The sequence below is a fragment of the Lynx canadensis genome, chromosome B2 (genome assembly GCF_007474595.2).
Source record: "Lynx canadensis isolate LIC74 chromosome B2, mLynCan4.pri.v2, whole genome shotgun sequence".
Lineage (NCBI taxonomy): Eukaryota > Metazoa > Chordata > Mammalia > Carnivora > Felidae > Lynx > Lynx canadensis.
This window is the reverse complement of record NC_044307.1, coordinates 3,068,924-3,087,072: the sequence shown is the minus strand read 5'-3', so window position 1 is coordinate 3,087,072 and position 18,149 is coordinate 3,068,924. Positions and strand designations below refer to the sequence as shown.

Below are 18,149 nucleotides of genomic sequence, written 5' to 3'. Positions count from 1 at the left end.
ATTTGAGAAATATGAATCCATTCGATTCAATCTATGAAAATCTCTTCAAGAATAAAAGAGCAAGCACATTGTGGATGAATACGTACAATAACGTACATATAATTCTAAAAACGTGGAAAATTATATCGATAAAATTACAATGCAGTAAAAATAAAGAAATGTAATTAATGGTAGAAATCAAATTCAAGAGAGTGTTACCTTTTTTTTAATTTTTTTTGATGTTTTTATTTATTTTTGAGACAGAGAGAGACAGAACGTGAGCGGGGGAGGGGCAGAGAGAGGGAGACACAGAATCTGAAACAGGCTCCAGACTCTGAGCTTGTCAGCACAGAGCCCGACGCAGGGCTCGAACTCACGAGCTGTGAGATCATGACCTGAGCTGAAGTCAGACGCCCAACTGACTGAGCCGCCCCGGTGCCCCCAAGAGAGTGTTATCTTTAAGGGGTTGGGTAGAAGATGCAAAAAGTTGGGAACCACATTTTCATTTGTAATATTTTGTTTCTAGATTGGGTTATGTATCTATTATTAACATTTGTATGTGCCCAAGATGTCCTATAAATACATTTTTAAATAAGCAGATTAGGTCTCATTTTCATACTGTCTTGTAAATCATTTATTTGCACACATTTTGCATTAGATTTATAGAGTTGGTTAGATTTATGATTTCCAGAAGAAATCATGGAACAGATTTCTAGTTCCACGTGTAGTATATCCTCTCACTGAATATTCCTAATCTAAATGACATTAAATTTAAAATTTTTCCTAAAATTATAAAATACTTTATAAGCTAGTAGGAACTGAAAAGCTAACCTCCAAGAAAGAAAATCATTTCTGGGCATAACTGACTAGCTTTTCATCAACTCTCCCACTAAGGATTATTAGAACAGGGTGAGAGGAATGTACGTATATATATATAGTTACACACGCACACACCCCCATATAATATTATATGTATAGTTACATACACACGCCCCCATAATATTATATTATATATATAGTTACACACACATGCACCTCCCATATACATTATGTACATAGTTACATATACACACACCCCCATATGTATTATATTATATATGTATATATTGTGTGTGTATATATATATAGTTACATACACACACATAGGGTGTGCGTGTGTGTGTATGTGACTTGAAGCCATTGGAGACATAAATCTTACCAAAGTGGGCAGACCTCTATTCAGAAAGCAATAAAACATTGTCAAGAGACTGTGAAGAAACCTGATTAACAATATCCTGTGTTTATTGAATCAAAGAATCAGTATTGTAAAATTGTAGTCCTCCTTAAAATGATTGGTTATAAACTCAATGCAATTACAATTAAAAGACAGTATTGTGAAAATTGACAAGCTCATTCTATACTTGGAATGGAAATGTAAAATCCAATACTCTGTTGAAAAAAAAACAAAATGAGAAGATGTACACAGACAGATATCAAGGCTTATCCAATGCCATGGTAGGACAGTATGCTGAAAATAGACCAGTGCAACCAGTGTCCAGAAACAGAACCAAACATTTGTAGACACAATTTATGGAAAAGATTGCACTACATAGCAGTGGGGGGATGAATGGTTTTTCAATAAACAATACTGAAAAAATAAATCCTGTCTTTATATCACATAAACAAAAATCAATACCGTATTAATCTTAGACTTAAATATGAAGGGTGAAACGAAGCTTCTAGAAGCTAACATAAAGGGATATCTTCACGAGCATGGAGTAGGCAAAGATTCCGTAAACAGAAAACTGAGTGGCACGCCCATAAAGGAAAATATTGATATTCTGGGTTAAATTGAAATTAGGAAATTCTCTACGTCAAAAGACGTCGTTAAGAGAGTTGATAGCCAAACTGTAATGTGGGAAACGATATTTCCAGCACATCTGACTGACACAAGTCTTTTATCCACAATACGTAAACAACACCCACAAATCAATAATAAACGTACAGACAACCCGGTAGAAAAAGCACAAAAATTTGAAAAGGCTTTTTAGCAAAATAAAAGTACGCAGAAAGCCCCTAAGCGTATTAAAATATGCTTGGCTTCATTATTAATCAAGGCAATGCAAATTAAGATGTTTGAGTTGCAGCCATACAGCTAGCAGAATGGCAAAATCAAAGAGTGTAAATTGTTACAACTTTGGAAGTCTGTGGGGCAACATTTTACAGTGTTGGACCTGTCAACGAATCTCATTGATCCAACATTCCGCCTCTGTATATAGACTCAGACCCCGACATATACAAAAATGTTCCTTTTTTTGGTTTTTTACTTGTAGTCGTCCCAAATAGATAAGTTGTGTAATATACGTACGATGGAATACTTCCCTGCCATGAAAATGAAGACGCTATGGCTACATTCAATAGCATAGATTACTTTACAGGCGTAATTGAATTAAAAAAGCCAGACACAAAGGAGCATAGACAAGAGGACTCGACTGACATATATTTTAAGGACAGTGGAAACTCAACTTTGGTGTTAGAGCGGTGGTTACTTTTTGGAGGAAAGTGCCTGACAGGTGGCCTCGCGGTCGTCTCTGAGGTGCTGGTAATATTGTATTTCTTGATCCAGAGGCACCTGGCTGACTCCGCTGGTGGAGTGTGTGACGCTTGACCTCAGGGTCGTGAGTTTGAGCCCCACGTTGGACGTGGAACCTGCTTTAAAAAAAAATGTTGTTTCTTGATCTAGATGGCGGTTCCTCGCGGGTTTTCTGCGTGAAAATTTATTTACCGCCATCCATGTGAATTGTGTGATTTAAAGTATTATAAGCCAATTCTTTAAAAGCTTAAGGACTGTTATGAATCGATACATATGTTACAAATCCGTTCTTTGAGAGTTCATTTTAGAAAATGAAAATGATAAAACGTTGCAGAGACCTAAGGGACATGTGAAAATGGAATCTAAAAGGAAAAACACAGAGCAGGAGAGCACTTAGGGCGCCACGTTGCTTCTGCTTTTAAGGCTCTTACTCCTGGAGGCAAAATTGCATTTCTATTTTGGCAGCTTCTAAATTGAGGCAAGGCGACGTCATTGGGATCTGCTGCAAATAGAGGATCACTCTGTGTTATCGCACGTCCCTCCTGGTACACGTTCACCTAACCATGACCTAGAAACAAAACTCAGCCCCCACTCCCAGTGAACTGCAGGAACAACGGTCTTGTCGCTCTGGGAGCTGTGGAGTGGAAGAGATGGAAACCATCCTCACTACTAAGAAGTCAAAGCCCCAAAGCGGGCCTCTGAGCGGACAGGCCTCCTAGATGCAGTTCCCGAGTAGTTCAGGGAGCCGCAAGCCGCAAACAGAGTTTGAGGTTTGTATTACTGATCTATTACTGGAACAATTCCACATTTAGTGGTTGAAACAATCAACAAGCACGTGTCTCCTGAGGTCTGCGGGTCAGAAGTTCAGGAGTGTCCTTTCTGGGTGGTTGCAGCTCTCGGTCCCTCCTAAGGTTGCCGACAAGATGCCAGCTAGACCTCCAGCCATCTTACGGCGTGACTCTGGCAGGAGGGTCCCGTGCCAGACTCTCCCAAGGGTACTGGTCGGGGGACTCGCTTCCTCCCCACGTGGGCCTCTTCCTGGGGCTGCTCAGGACATGGCACCTGGCTTCCCCGAGAGCCACAACCACCTCTGTGTTTGGCCACAAAAGACCAACCCTGAAACGATGGTGTAGGAGCTATACAAGGGCAAGAATATTAAGAGGTAAAGATCATCGGGGTCATCTTAGAGGCTGCCTCCAGAGTCTGGCCTCTGGCCAGTGATCTACGACACTCGCTTATGCAAAACACACTCGCCAGGTCCCGAGAGGCCCCAGAGGTCCCAGAATTTAGCCTTTAAATCAAATCCATGGGTATGAAGTCCCTTGGGCACGGTACCTTGAACGTATTCCTTCAGGTACAAAGAAAGGAACGTTGCGCCTCAAAGGAGAAAATACTCTCTTACTTGGAGGAGGCTTTGGACCTTTGACTCTAGAATTAAAAGTCTCTGGCTCTACCAAGCAAGCCCCATAGGCCCCCAGGAAGTAGCTTTTATTCATATACAGAAATGGTTTCAGCAAATATCGCTGCTATTGATGAGTATTGTAAATACGTTCTTGGACTCAGGGAAGACTGTTGAAGAAACGGGTTCAAGTCCATGGGACCAATTCACGGAGCAGAAGTGTATTCAGTTATCCTGAGCGCTACGCCATAGTCACTGGTGAGCTGTTCTACGTTGTTTGTACCGTGTCTGAGAAGCCATTCCGGTTTACGTAGAAGGAAGTAGATAGCATCGACACAACAACCCTTGCTTATTGACATAGAGTTTGTAAGGGTGAGACTCAAAAGTGGAACCAACTGATTGTCTTTGGAATATAGTTAGTAACACTTATCATGGTCACTGGTCTTCTCTGGATGACCAAGAAAAAACAAAACTAATGACAAAGTAGGAGAAGGGGAAAGCAATCAGTAGAGAGCAATGGTTGGAATTATTACGTTTTGCCAAATATTTATTGATGTAAAAAAAAAAATGAAGCATCCAGGGAAGGGAATGTCCTGGCAAATGTGACCCTGCTTTGTGCCCTGAACTTCACTAGTTAGGGGACGATTTTACCTTCTAAACTATCTTTTGCCAATTCGGAACACCCTCATGTACTTTTTAAACAAATACCTAACGTTTTTCATCAGATATGCGTGAAGACTGTAATGACTGGCATATCGTAAACTTTTCACTGTTTTTTGAAGTCTGGCATCACACTCCTTTATCACATTAAATGGAATCTAAAAACCATAGTGATTGACTACCGGCCAAAATCCCTTTAAAATATAGAAAAACATGCCCTTCTATGAAGGGAAATTTTACATTCGATTCTCTTTCTCCTTGAATGAGTTTATGCAGATTTTATGTATATTTATGTATGTTTTATGTATATAAAAGATTTTTGCCTATAATGTATACATTATGCAGATTTTATGTATATAATGTATATTTCCTTAAAGTCCTCCTTTGCTCATGCTGTTACACTAGCCTGCACTAAATGTAAGTATAAATATCACAATCTGCAACTTTGCTGTTTGATAGGACCACACGTCTGTATCATAATGAATTCTTTTGGTTTGAGTTATATTTGCATTTATGCAACGCAATCAAAACATCACCGGTAGATATTAGCACATTTGGAAATCCCTTTGCTGGAAGATATGGCGGAAGTAAATATGGAGTTTGTCACCTTCTCCATGAAATCTCGGAGCATATAAAGACCACCTTAACTGAAGGATTATTTCCCATTGTTCTTTTGCTGGACACCCTGGATGGAAGGAATTCCACCCTTCCGGGAACTTGAGCTGGGCAGAAGTTTGAGAATTGCCTCCTTGGAGAAGGCACGTTTTCAAAGGAAGTTGGGAACGAAGAATCCAGATTCGAGGAGGGTATGGAAGATCTGGAAACTGGTTTAGGTGTTTGGGCTCATCGTCTAATTTAGTAAAACTCCGCTGCACGAGGAGGCACGTGTAAAAGGCTCATAGCAGAGGATGGTTTCGATCCATCGACCTCTGGGTTATGGGCCCAGCACGCTTCCGCTGCGCCACTCTGCTCTTCCCGTTTAGCCCTCTGTTAATATGACAAACATCACCTTGTCGGAGCTGGGCTAGCTAGCTATTTTTTTCTTTTTTAATTTTTTTTTTTTTTTTTTAACGTTTATTTATTTTTGGGACAGAGAGAGACAGAGCATGAACGGGGGAGGGGCAGAGAGAGAGGGAGACACAGAATCGGAAGCAGGCTCCAGGCTGTGAGCCATCAGCCCAGAGCCCGACGCGGGGCTCGAACTCACGGACCGCGAGATCGTGACCTGGCTGAAGTCGGACGCTTAACCGACTGCGCCACCCAGGCGCCCCATCTAGCTATTTTTTTCTATCTCCTTCCCTTGGAAAGGATTGTCACCCTCCTCTCCGCGTGTGGGAGATCCGCTCTCCCCCGACCAGGCGGCCAAGGGCTCCGACCTCCGGACCCCGCTTGTCCAACCAGCCCAAGAGTGTGCAAGCTCGGGATTCCCCGCCCCCCCCCCCACCCCCCTTAACTCGATTTACTTTCCAGGAGCCGCTCTTCGCTCAGAGAGCCGCGGGGGGAAAGTGCGCTCGCTGAGCAACTGCGTGCGGCCTTTTCGGCGCGATCCGAGTCATCGCGATCCGAGTCGTCGCGGAGCGGACCCGCCGCCGTCAGAGGAGTCGTGCCACCGCCGCGCGGGCTTCCCCTCCAGAAGGCTCGCAGACCGTCGCGAGGAGGAAAAGGAGGTTTTCTGTCTGTGCTGCAAGGAAGCAGACTGTCCCGGGGACGGCGCGCCGGGAACAGAGGGGACCCACCCTGCGCGGTGCTCCCGGGCTTGCCCGGGGGCCACAGTCTCCGCTGGATCCCGTCGGGAGCCGTTTTCACACGCACGCGCGCACTCAGACTCACACACGTGCATGCACTCACGCGCGCACTCACGCACGAACGCACTCACGCACACACACGCGCACAGTCACACTCACACACGCCGTCGGAAATAAAAAACGAGACACCGATAGAGACAGGAGCTGCATTCCCTTGGCTCCGATCAGAACAGAACTTTGGGCACGTCCCGGAACAACCGCCCTGGCTCGTCGCTGCCCCCGCGAGGCCGCCAGGCCCGAGGGCGCGTCCCGATCGCTGAGACCTCGGATCCTCGCGATGAGGAAACTTCGGGACGACGGGCGTTGAACGAGCCTCGCGGGGACGCCGCTCGCTTGCTGCAGGTATTCGTCTCCCCTTCGCCCCCACGCCCGTCCGCAGGGACACTGGAGGGGCGGCCTCTGCACGCTTGCTCCGGTGCCAGATGTCGGGGCGCGCGCGCAGGCCGTCCCGGGGCAGAAGAGGGGGCGCGCACGGCCCTTCCGGGGACAGGCGGGGGTCGCTGCGCGGCCCGTCCCGGGGCAGAAGCGGGGGCGCGCACGGCCCTCCCCGGAGCAGAGCGCGGCGCGCACAGCGTTCAAACTTTCGGGACTGCATCCCCCGAGTCAGAATACATGTTAAACCCAAACTCAGTACAGTATGCAAACAATCTGTCTACTGGTTTATCTATCTTTCAATCGAGAGAGAAAGAGAGAAAGGAAGAGAAACCAAATTCCATCACACAATATTTTACTACATGGGGTTTATTCTGATAGTTCCCACTCACCATGATAGTCTATTTCATTTATTAAGATACCAGTCTTGGCCTTTTCTTCGCTGTTGATTTTACACTTCTGAGACACATAGTAGATTGAAAAACACTGGCACCTGTATAATGGTAATAAAAAATGGCTCTGTCCCCCTGGAGTCAAACAATGGAGTGGAAGACAGTGCCCTTTTCATTTGGAGGGGACCAGTAGTCAAAGAGTAGGGAAAAGGTTCTGGTTCCAGCAGCTTTCGTTTGGTATTACACAGTAAACAAGTGAACTTTGTCAGGGTCTATACTCCAGATTCCTCCCTGTACGTGTGTCCCTGTGGCAGGTGAAGGGATAGTACACGGGCCACACTGTCCTCTCTGAGTCAGCTTTCCCACCTCTGTCCTACATTTGAGAGGCGGTTTCTGTCCCCTCATCTGTGGAAGCATTCTTGCCTCTTAGGGCATAGTTCCGCTGGGGTTTTTCGCTGTTTACCGACCGTATCCAACATATTGTTCTGATGGTCCCCTCTACCTGGAGAATTCTTACTTCTGATCTCTATAGGATTTGCTCCCGGCCTTTGTTCACATGGCAGGACCCATGAATCCAAAGGCTTTGGAGAGATTCAGCCTGCCCTCCGTTTTCTTGTGAATACCTCGAAGAGCTGTTTGTTTGTTGTTTGTTTTACTGCTGAGTTGTATTCCATAGAATAGATGGACCACAGTGTGTTTACCCAGCCACCTACTGGGAAACCTTTGGGTGGTTTCCCAGTTGGGGCTATTACAAACAAAGCTGCTCTGAGTAAGAATGTAGGGGTTTTGTGTGGACATAAGTTCTCGTTGTCCTGGGATAACTGCCCAGGAGTGGAATTGCTGGAGTGCATACAGTGTTGTGTGTAGCCTTTTGAAAGAGACGACCAAACTGCTTTCCAGAGCGGCGGCACCACTTTCCCTTCCCATCAGCCATGGGTGACCAGACCCGGTTTCTGTGCCCCCTTGGCCAGTCCTAAGCAGGGTCACACAACTAAACGTTGTTATTGTAACTCTTCTGAGGGCTGCGCAGTGACACCTCATCATGAACTCACATTTCCTAAATGACTGGTGATATTGAACATCTTTTCCCGGGCCATTTGTATATCCTCTTTGGTAAAATGTCTCTTTGTGTCTTGTGCCCACCTTCATTTACTTATTTATTTCTTAAGTAGGCTCCACACCCAGCGTGGGGCTTGAACTCAAGCCCCTGGGATCAAGTGTCAGATGCTCTATCCACTGAGTCAGGCCAGGGCATCCAGGTTGATTGTTGTTTTAATGTTGGGTTTTGAGAATTCTTCACATAGTCTAGCTAGGAGTCTTTTGCCAGATATTGGTTTGCAAATATTTTCTCCCAACTGTAACTTGCCTGTTTATCCTCTTAAGAGGGTCCTTTCCAGAGCAAAAGCTTTTAATTTGATGAAATTCAATGAGTCACATTTGTCTTTTATGGATGTGTTTTTGGTGTCATGTCTAAAGCTCTGCAAGCCCGAGGTCCTCCAGATTTTATTTTTTTCTAAAAGTTTTATGTTTTTATGGTTTTTTTAAATTTATGTTTGAGACAGAGAAAACAGAGTGTGGGGGGCGGGGAGGGGCAGAGAGAGGGAGACAGAATCCGAAGCAGGCTCCAGGCTCCGAAGCTGTTAGCACAGAGCCCGTTGCAGGGCTCGAACCCACAACCACCGAGATCATGACCTGAGCCCAGGTCAGACACTCAACCAACTGAGCCACCCAGGCGCCCCTTGTATTTTACTTATCATTTCCAATTACTTTTTTAATAAGGTGTGAGGTTTAGGTTGAGGTTTGTGCTTTTTTGCCTATGGATATCAAATTCGTTCACCACCATTTTTTTTTTGAGAAGACCAAGACTTCCTTCCTCCTTCTAAAATTGCTTTTGCACTTTTGTCAAAAATCACTTAGCTGTACTTGTATGTGGCGATCTATGGGTTCTCTACTGTTTCTTTGACTTACACATCTGTCTGCCAATGATTAGACGGTCTCTTACTGTGGCTGTAAAATAAGTCTGGAAATAAGGAGATTGATTTCTTCCACTTTATTTCTCTTTTTCTCAGAATTGTTTTAGTTATTCTAACTCATTTGCCTTGCCATATCATCGTAGAATAGTCGTGTTCGTGTCTACAAAAAACTCACACCGGAATTTTGGTAGGAATTCTGTTAAACCTGTATCTAACTTTGACAAGACTTGACGTCTTTGGGTCTTCCAATCAAATGAACACAGAATATTTCTCCATTTATTTAGGTCTTTGATTGTTTTCAACAGCATTTGTAGTTTTTGTGTTTTTTCCGCATGTACATATCCAGGTAGATTTGAAGCTAAGTTATTTTTTTAAGTACCATTTAAATGGTACTGTATTTTAGTTCTGGTGCCCACATGCTTAGTGCTAATGTATAGAAATACAATGGATTTTTGTATTCTGATCTTGTATTCTGTGACTTTGCTGAACATACTTATTAGTTCTAGGACGTTTGTGTTTGTTTTAGGTTTCCTTAGGATTTCCTGTGGAACCATCATAACATCTTCAAGTGGAACGGGAAGTACAATCTGTAGGCAGAGAGGGAGGGGGAAGTGTGTATTTCTGGAGAAAATGTAATCCACTGAGCAGTCAACAGCACCATCAACCCGCACTTTGCCAAAATTGTAGAAATGAACAAAATGCACTTTTGCAAAATGCAAAGTGTCCTGGTGTTTCTGGGTCGGATAAGTATGTCACCTAAGACCATACTGCAGTATCGGACGAGTAACTCCACACCGTTTTGTTTATCATTAGAATGTGACATGGGCGCCTGGGTGACTCAGTCAGTTAAGCACCTGGCTCTTGAGCTCAGCTCAGGTCTTGATCTTGGGGTCGTGAGTCCCAAGCCCCGTGTTGGGCTCCGTGCTGAGCGTGAAGCCTACTTAAAAAAAAAAAAAGAAAGAAAAAACAAAGTGACGTCAGGGGGGTTTGGCAGAGACTCTCCTCACCTGCCAAGGGCTCAGTTGTGAGCACAAAGGACAGAAAATCTGAAGGTCCTGGATTTTGACACGGTGAACACCTTACTCTGTAAATATGGTTTCCAGTTCCTTTTCTAAAACACCCAAGTCTAGAGGATGTTTCTTACACTCTATGGACTTTTGAACATTTTGTACTGTGTTCCTGGGAAATCTATTAAAAAGTGCTAAAGTTGTCTTCTGCTTGCATAGAATAAATAGCAAACCTTGGCTACTGGGTAAGGTTTTACTTGGGACAGGTAAAAGTCGTCCAACTTGAACCCAAGCTTAACCTTCTCTGAAGGACAAAACCTAGAGAACCTTCAGACCCCTAGGGGAAAGCAAGGGCCATACTGCCTGGACAGGGAACTTGAACCCTGGACCCTCAGATTAAAAGTCTGATGCTCTGCCAACTGAGCTACCCAGGCTCTTGGAGCACAGCTCTGTCTAGATGCATAAATAAGATCGAAACTACTTCGGCTCAACAGTGTGGTCAATTCATTCTTGCATTCAGGAAAGGCAGCTGAACATGCGTTTCATCTCTATAGTCAGTCAGTTCACTCAGCACTTGTTCATGTTTTCTGTAGGTAGAGAAGGAATGTACATCTAGAAAACAACAGAGAAGGAATATACATCCAGAAAACAATCCTTATTTGAGTACAGTTGTAGAGGGGGAAGATAAACAAAAGCAACCGATTGTTTCCAGTAAATATTTATGGAATGCTTAGTGAAATCTTTAACCCCTTATTTACGGGGCACCGAGAAACAACCAAAAAGGATACAAAGAGGAACAAAGAAACAATAAAAATATAAATAACTAACAAAGAACAAGAGAAGAAATGTGAAAAGCAACCAGGGGAGAACGATGGTAAGAATCTGCGAAATTTGGGAACATCTGCCAATTTTTTTTTCTTGCTGTAAGAAAAAAATGAGTCATTAAAAAGGAAGAGAAATGTCGTGGTGACTGTGAGTGGCCCTACTTTGTACCCTGGGCTGGTGTTCTTAACCCCTGAAAGAATGTTGGCAATTTAGTATTCCCTGTTACATTTTTTTCAGTGGACATGTAACATTTTTCTTCACATGTTTAAATTCTTCCAAAGGGTGTTGTGACTTGTATCAAAGAAATCTAAAAGGTAACCTAATACTTAGCCACATGCCTCGGGGCACCTGAGCGGCTCAGTTGGTTAAGTGGCAGAGTTGAGGTCAGGTCCTGATCTCACAGGATGTATGTTCAAGCCCCGCAAGGGGTTCCGTGCTGGCAGCGGGACCTGCTTTGGATTCTCTCTCTTGCTCCTCTGCCACTCCTTGCTTGCGCTGTCTCTCTCACAGATAATTAAATAAACATTAAAAATATACTTAGCGATATCCCTTGTGAGAGAGAGACCCCTTCTTTAATCTTCCGTGGAAGAGTTTACTTGGATCCTTTATCCCCTTGAATTCGTTATTTCCACTTCATGTCTCCCATGGAACTTTATCCCAATACTGTCATTTTGTATTTGGTCTTTCTTGATCTTCCTACCATACGCTTCTAGGAACCAAAGACAGGTATAAGCATTGAAATCTGATGTTATTTCCTGCGACCCCAAATCTGTGTTAAAAACACTTCCTGTGGGTTGTGTTCTATTTGCACCTGCCTTAGTGGGAGATGTAATGGATGTGCATGTGGAATTCGTTACCCCCTCCCCCTCATCGCCCCCCAAAGAAATCGTGGAAGGAGACCCAGTCCTGCAGCAGGAGAGTGTGACAGCGAGGCTGGAGCGCACGGGGACAGTGACCTTCCTGTTGTCTCATGTCCTCCCTTGCTTCTCCGCTTTGCAGGCGCGGTCACCCTGGAACTCCTTCCCCTTTCCCCATTTGCCAGCCCCTGCTTGTGCTTTGGATCTCCGTTCAGACACCACCCATCACCTCCTTCTGGAAGCTTTTGCGGACGCCTCAAGACTGGCTTTGCAGCTCCCGGAATGCACCCAGGATTCCTGGGGTTATTTCCGTGTCATTAACAGCACTTGTTACATGATGTGGTATCACTCCCTGGTTTGTCCCTTCCCGGGGCATGGCCATGTTCGGGGCCCAGTCCTCAAATGCTGCGTATGTGCAAATGCCTCTTTTCATCTCGGACTCTGCCTCTAACTCCAGCTTCACAGATGCAATCGTTTCCTGCACAGGTATTTTACACTTGCCCGCCGTCGAAACTGGACTCCTGCCCCCCCTCCCCAGTCTGGCTCCTCACCCGTCTTCGCCAACTATAACCCGTCTGGTGCGGTGCTGTCCCACTGGAACGCCCAGCTTCCCTTGCCTGCCGCCGAGATTTGTGCAACAGACTCGTCACTGGTCTCCTGTTTCAATTTTCCTTGCCTTCTTCCTGTCTACACAGAATGAGGGCAGAACTCTCCCAGGGGCTCCCTCTCATTCGGATAAAGGCCCAGCTGCTGCCAGTGACCTCCCTCCCCTCCCCGTCTTCTCCAGCCACAGCGCCTCCTGCTGGGCTCAGACAGGCACGAACCACGCCTGCTCCGGGCTCAGGCCTTCGCCCTTGCTGTGTGCTCTGCCCCCGAAAGCTCTTTTCTTCCCAAGAGATGCGCCTAACTCGTTTCCTCCTGTCCTTCAGGCCTTTGCTCAAATAGCACTTGCTCAGTGAAATCTTACCTGCTCAACGTACGTAAAATTTCAAACCATTTTTAAATTTTTTTTTAACATTTATTCATTTTTTGAGAGACAGAGAGGGACAGAGCATGAGCAGGAAAGGAGCAGAGAAAGGGAGACACAGCATCCGAAGCGGGGTCCAGGCTCTGTGCTGTCAGCACGGAGCCCGACACGGGGCTCGAACTCACAAACTGTGAGATCATGACCTGAGCCGAATTGGACGCTCACCGCCTGAGCCCCCCAGGCGCCCCTCAAACCACTTTTTAAAAGTTGTCCCCATCATCTTCCTGCTTTATTTCTTATAAGTGCATATACTACATACTTTTTTCACTCATTTGTCTGAATTTCCCATTAGCATGCGAATTCCACGGACAGAGACTTTGCCCATTTTGTTGACAGCCATCGTCCCGGGGTCCAGAGGAACGCATGTCCTCTGCGGCTACACCTTAATAATCCGTTAAGTGCGTGTTGAACGAATGGCCTACCAGCCACATAGGAAGCACGCAGTAAACAAATTTCCTGCAGGAGGACGTGTGAACGCGTTCAAGAGTTTAAGACCGAAAGAGGACACGATGGTCTTTTCCTCGGCAGAGTGTTCTAGGCTCTGCTTACATGGCTCCTGGTCGTGTGTCTCAACCTGAGTTGCCGACCGTGGGTCTTCTGTTCTAATCACGTGGCCTGACCGCGCTGGCCGGTGCTGGTGCAGGAGCCACAGATTGTGGTGGGACTTCACACCGGGACTGCCTGTCTGCACACGTCGTCTCCGTGGTCATTAGTTCTCCCCCTTTCCAACCTTTAGGTCGCCAAGGAATAAACCCTGACTCCTGAGCCGCTTATTTTTTTATTTTTGAAAGAGAGAGAGAGAGAGCGCGCGCGCGAGTCAGGAGGGGCGGGGGAGGGCGGGACAGAGGATCCAAAGGGGGCTCCACGCTGACAGCTGTGAACCCGACGCGGGGCTCAAACTCATGAACCGCGAGATCATGACCTGAGTCGAAGTTGGACACTCAACCCACTGAGCCACCCAGGCGCGCCATGGGCCTTGCTTTTGATACTTCAAACTACGTTTTGGAAACTGTGGGCATTACAGTAACTGCGTGGTTACATTCTTAATACATTTCACCACGTGCACATGTTAATTTTGTCTCCTTTGAAACTTACATAAGTATAATGTACTAAATGTTTCCTTTGTGTCTGCCTTTCACAGTATTAGTTTGTAAGGTTCATCCGTATCGTTCTCTGTAGCTCTGATCTGTTGTCAGCTGCTGAATAGTGTTGGACACTGTTTATTGGCGTTGGTGCAAATGTCCACTCGGGTTGTTTTCAATTGTGGCTCTACAAACAACACTACTGTGAAAATTCGGATACTCGTCTCCTGCTGTATGTGTGCACGTGTTTCTCCCGGGGAAACGTCTAGGATAACGCGGTATGTGTATCTTCAACTGACGAAAGTCCAGCTGTCTCCCACGGTATTTGTGTCAGTTTAGACTCTGAATAGTAGTGATTGAAGCTATTACTTCACATCCTTGCCAATAATAGTATTTCTTGTCTTTTTAATTTTAGCAATTCTGGTGGAAGATCAGTAGCATCATGATTGCAGGTTAATTTGCCTTTTCTTAAGTTTCTAATAAGGTTGATTGCTGTAGTTGTTTTAAAGTATGTGCACAAATTCTTTGGCAGTCTGTCCGGTCCGCAGAAGGTGGTCCAAATTCCCTCTCCTTGACCGGGGGCCCTGGTGACTCATCTCTAACTGAGTGAGGCAGAAGGGACACTGGTGACATCTCAGGCTAAACATCTGCCTGGCTCCCTCTCTCTCTGGGAGTCACAGACTTCATAGTCCTAGAGGCTCTTTCTGAATTCTGAGTTTTCACGCTAGTCCTCTGTAGGTTACTTACGTCACAAACATCCCCTCCCATTTTGTGAGTTAGGTTCATTCTTTCGTAGTGCTTTTTGATGAACAAATTCTTCATTTCACTTATTCTTAAAATAACTTGTAAATTTAATCTCGTTAAGTCAATCCACTTTTCCTATGTTTATTTTTTAAAAAAATTTTTAATGTTTATTATTTTTGAGGGAGAGGCAGAGTGCGAGCGGGGGAGGGGCAGAGAGAGAGAAGGAGACACAGAACTTGAAGCAGGCTCCAGGCTCCAAGCTGTCATCACAGAGCCCGACGAGGGGCTCAAACCCATGAACTATGAGATCATGATCTGAGTCGAAGTCGGACGCTTACTGAGCCACCCAGGCGCCCCCACTTTTCCTATATTTAGTGCTGTTGTGTCTTATTCCTTATTCTTGTCCAAAAGTCCCCAGTGTGTATTTTTTATCTTCTCTTCTAAATGCGTTATAGTTTTGTCTTTTACATTGCACCATTAATGCACCTGGAATTAGCTCTTAGGTATGGTGTATATTTTTCTCATACAGATATGTAATTATGCCAGCACAATTTCCTCTCCATACTCCTCTGCATCCCATTTGTTAAATACAGAATGTGCTCCTCTTTTGTTCCATTGATCCACTTGTCCATCCTTGCACGGACACCACGCTGTGTGCCTTCATGAGGTTTTAGAGGGAGGGTTGTTTTTTTTTTTTCATTGAAGAAAAATTGGCATATAACATTAGTAGCAGGTGCACTACATAATAGCTTGGTATTTGTATACAATAGGAAGGTATCACCATACAAGTGATGCCCTCCACCCATCTTCCGGCCCCCTTCCCCTCGACAACTACCAGTCTGCTGTCTGTATCTGTGAGTTTTGTTTTGTGTGTTCATTTGCTTTGTGTTTTAGAAAGCACATGAAGCGAGATCAGACAGCGCTTCTCTGACTTGGTTCCCTCCACCCGCGTGGAGCGTGGCCCAGGGCTGAGCGAGGGGCTCCTGGGAGCCCAGGTGATGCAGGCCAGGGGCGCTGGGGAACCCGCACTGGGGCGGCAGCGTTCCCCTGTGCCCCTGAAGTAGTGAGATGGTGCTCACCAGCACCTCCATCATCTGGAGACAGTCCCAACTGCTCCCTGCCCCTCCGGCAGCCACCGTGAGATTAGCAGTGATCTCCTTTACAAGGAATCCAGGCAGCTCTGGAGGAGTCAGCCCGGGGACCTTGAAAACGAGGGCATCTCAGGCCCCAGAGCCCCTGGGGCCCCCGGACAGAAGCGCCTCTTGCTCCCCAAGCCAGATGTTCTAGGGTGTCCCCACCCAGCACCGGTCCCCAGGTTCAGGGGTGCCTCCGGTGGGACACACACCCCTCCCTGCTCAGGGAGAAAACCCCCGCCCTCGAGGCCCTCCTGTCGTGTGTCTGCTCCCAGAGGTGGGGGTCTTGGGTGAAACCGCATCTCCCCTCCCCTGCCCACCCGCCTTGGCCTTTCCTCCCTTGCTGTGGAGGGCTCTGCTCAGCTGGATTTCAGGTCTCTTTCGGCCGTATCGCTGTGGTTTCCAGATAGGCTGGAGGAAAACCAGTGCTCCAGTTTCTCGGACAGACTTGTGCGAAGAGCGCACGAGCACACGCCAACACAGACCTTCACCCGGCTTGAAACCCGTTTGAGATATCCTTGGTCACGTGCCTGCTTTGGGGGTGCCTGTACTTGGCTTGGTGCTCAGCTCTGGGCGCATCGCGTGGCGAGAAAGGCCTTATAGTAAACGTTAATGCATTTAGAAATCAGCTGAATTTCCCCGTGCGGATGGGGAGCACGGCCTGCCCCTCCTGAGAGCGCCTGGCCTGTGCAGACCGGTCTCCCTGCTTCCCCTGTTCCCCAGCGGCCCTAGGGGACCACCTGCCAGCCTGCCCTCCAGACTGAACTCCTGGGCCCTGCGTTATGAAGCCAGGGCGTTTCTACTGCAATGTCAGCGACAAGGAGCACAACCGCTCTGAGATCACAGCTGGCTGTTTATTACCATTCTCCCCTTGAGAACGACACATGACTTTGCTCCTTCTCCTTCTGCAGGACATGAGGTCACAGCGGTGGGGTTTGGGAATGGTGCTGGGGTCCAGAGCCCACGGCCAAGAGAGAATTCTTGAGGTGTCCTCAGGGCAAAAAGGTGGTTTTATTAAAGCTTGGGGACAGGACATGTGGGCAGGAAGAGCTGTCCCAGGACCATGAGCAGAGACGATTATATACCATGGGGTTGGGGGAGGTAAAGTCACGGGGAGGTTTCCAGCGGGACTTTCATACCTACAGAAGACTCACAGGATGCAGGAGAGCCAGCTATCCTCAAGCCAAGGTTGTCTTCCCCTCTAGCAAAGCATTAGCATTGACAGTGGGAGCTCCTGGAGGAATGTTGTACTCTGTCTTTGCCTGAGTATTTGCCAAAGGGCTGCAGGTTCTGAGGAAAGTTGATTTTACCTGCCATTTCCTCCTGCCTCTGTTCCCATATCACTATGGCCCGTTTACGGTCAATGGGATATGAGTAATATAATGCACAAAACTTCCAGATTAGGTCGCACTCCTAGTGGGAGAGAGATGTTCTTTCACTTCTGCCGTCTTGAAGAGGGAGAAGATGCCTGGATGTCAAGGCCAAGGCACACAGCGAGGATGGTGGGGCAACGAGACTGAAAGCCTGTGTTCCTGCCATCTTGGAGTTCCCATCCCCAGGGAGCCCCCGTGCTCACGTGCATAATCTGTGTGCCACCACTGGTCTGGGTCTGAGAGTCACCCCTAATCCTAACAAATGCAAACTCTCTGAATACTGAGCCAAACCTGGTTGCTAAGGGGTTGATAAAGGAAATCATCTAGGTATAACACATATAACGCATGCTTCCTCAGTCAACGGTAAACAGCACCTTCCTTTCCTGAGTCACGGCACCTGCTTCCCTCCTGCGGTGCTCCCGAGCACTGCCCTCAGTCAGCGCCCCTACAGCACCCTCCCTCCCTCCGTCACTGCTCCCAGGGTGACCACCCTCCCTCTCTCAATGGTCCCACAGTACCTGCCTTCCCCCTGACAATGCTCCCATGGTGCCCTTCATCCTTCCTTCAGTGAGTGCTCCCACAGCACCACCCTCCCTCTGTCAGTGCTCCCATGGCATCCATCCTCCCTCAGTCAGTGCTCCCACAGGGCCCGCCCTCTCTCCGTCAATGCTCCCACAGCATCGACCTTTCCTCGGTGAGTGCTCCCACAGGGCCCGCCATCCCTCCATCAGTGCTCCCATGGTACCTGCCCTTCTTTAGTCAGTGGTAAACAGCACCTTCCCTTCCTCAGTCAATGAAGATTATTGAACATCTACTATATTTCCACTTTGACTTAGTTTCTGTGAAGGTTTAAAACTAAGGTATAGAACCTACTTTCCATATTCCTACTGAGCATCAAGGAACCACTAGATACTAAAAAGTCCATGTGAATAAATGTTACAGAAATGCA

At 46.7% G+C, this 18,149-nt stretch overlaps 2 non-coding genes across 2 annotated transcripts; both read right to left on the bottom strand.

The window, feature by feature from the left end:
- Nucleotides 1-5,509: 5,509 nt before the first annotated feature.
- TRNAM-CAU lies at nucleotides 5,510-5,581 on the bottom strand. The gene has a single exon. It is a non-coding gene; the product is annotated as a tRNA-Met (tRNA).
- Nucleotides 5,582-10,519: 4,938 nt separating this feature from the next.
- On the bottom strand, nucleotides 10,520-10,593 carry TRNAK-UUU. Its single transcript has one exon. It is a non-coding gene; the product is annotated as a tRNA-Lys (tRNA).
- Nucleotides 10,594-18,149: the final 7,556 nt, after the last annotated feature.